Source organism: Gavialis gangeticus, unplaced genomic scaffold, assembly GCF_001723915.1.
Source record: "Gavialis gangeticus isolate Ggan-Ray unplaced genomic scaffold, GavGan_comp1, whole genome shotgun sequence".
Classification (NCBI taxonomy): Eukaryota; Metazoa; Chordata; order Crocodylia; family Gavialidae; genus Gavialis; species Gavialis gangeticus.
Genome location: NW_017728993.1, coordinates 66,196,940 through 66,198,460, shown reverse-complemented (window position 1 = coordinate 66,198,460; position 1,521 = coordinate 66,196,940). Strand labels below are relative to the sequence as shown.

At 52.3% G+C, this 1,521-nt stretch overlaps 1 protein-coding gene across 2 annotated transcripts in view; it reads left to right on the top strand.

Annotated features, from left to right (window-relative positions):
* The window catches only part of RXRG (retinoid X receptor gamma), a 90,148-nt gene that overhangs the window by 56,125 nt on the left and 32,502 nt on the right, over positions 1-1,521 (top strand). The gene's annotated exons all lie outside the window — the stretch shown is intronic.

The window sequence follows — 1,521 nt, the reverse complement described above, 5'->3', positions numbered from 1 at the left end:
CCCCCCCCCCCCCCCCAACTGTTGTGACAACTGAAGGCTACTTTGGATTCCTAAAGATTTCCAACTCCCCTTTTTTTGTGCAGTAGCATAAGTAGGTGGGGGAGGTGAGTGGGGCACTAGCCCTGGGTGTCAGTTTTATAAGGAGGCACCAGAATCTCCTTGGAAATCTTTGTTACAGCAGGGAAGGCCCTGTGCTGCCTAGCCATAGAAACAATGCATTTGTGGGCAGGGGGCAAGAGAGATGAATGGCATGGTGCTTCTCTCCCTAGCCCAGGAGTCCTTGCCCTAGCAGGTGCATCCCTGCACTCAAAAGCATATCTGGAGTGGAAGGAGCAAATGGGGAACCGGGCAGCTCCCAGGAAGCCTGCACCATAGGGCTGCTGCTGCCAGAGCAAATATTGCTACAGCAGCAGTGGAGGTAGCAGCAGGTGCTACCTTCAGTCTTCAGAGAGCCCAGGCAGGTACAGCTTCCCTTCCTTTTCCCTTCCCTCTCACTCCCCACCCTTAGCGGTTGGTATATCTGTCCCTACTGACAACCTGCTGCCCAGAGCACTGAATGTGCTTGCTCTGCCCCTGCCTTTCTCAAAGTAGGAAGTGCTTTGCCAAAAGCATCAGCACTTCTATAACAGTGGGGCTCAACACGATGTTAAGTATGGGGAGATTTACATAGATAGAAACACATTATGACAACACCCCTCACCGAGGTTTCTTTCCTCTTGTGTATCTCACAGCACTAGGAGATCCAGCTCCAGGGTACGTGGTTGCCACAGTAAAGTTGTGTGGCCAAGCATTCCCAAGCTGGATGGGAGCTGCACAGTTCAAAGAAATGCTGCCCCTTTGTCTATATATCATGGTTCAAACCTTTACAGGGTCCCAGCTGCTGAACTTGCATCAAATCCTGCCTGCCACCTTCCTGGCGGATCAAAGTGTAACTCAGTAATCCTCAGCAGATGTATAGCAAATGCTGAAATCTGTGTTGTACTGGGTGTCTCTGCCTCTAGTGCAGGACAGTATGGTCTGATCAGCAGCAGGTGTGTTCATGCTGGTCCCAGGATGCTTATGCCAGAGCCATGAGTTTGACCATTTCCAGGAAGTCTTAGAGCTAAAGCAAAAGGAGATGGAAAGGAATATGGGAGCAAAACTAACAAGGAAGGGAGAAGTCTAGCACCCCTAATCACTGTATGCTGGGGATGACTTGGGAGCATGGGCGGGTGAGGAGGGAAGGAAAGGATGTGAATGGAGGATTGTGGTTGGAGAGCATGGCTGCAGGGGGAGGGATTCAGTGAGACAGTGGGAGATGAATTTATGGGTGGCACTGATGGACTGAAGGCCCAGAAGGGACTGGAGGGAGGGTTGTCAAGGCAGGAGCTAATAGACAGGAACTGATGTTGGGGCGGTGTTGGGTGTGGAAGGGCAGGGCTGGAGGGAGTGGCCAGGACAGGCCAGGTGAGGCCAGAATTTGTGGAATGTGGGTTTGTAGGGGAGATAGACCAAAAGGCGGAGGGGAGGGGGCAGGAGTGG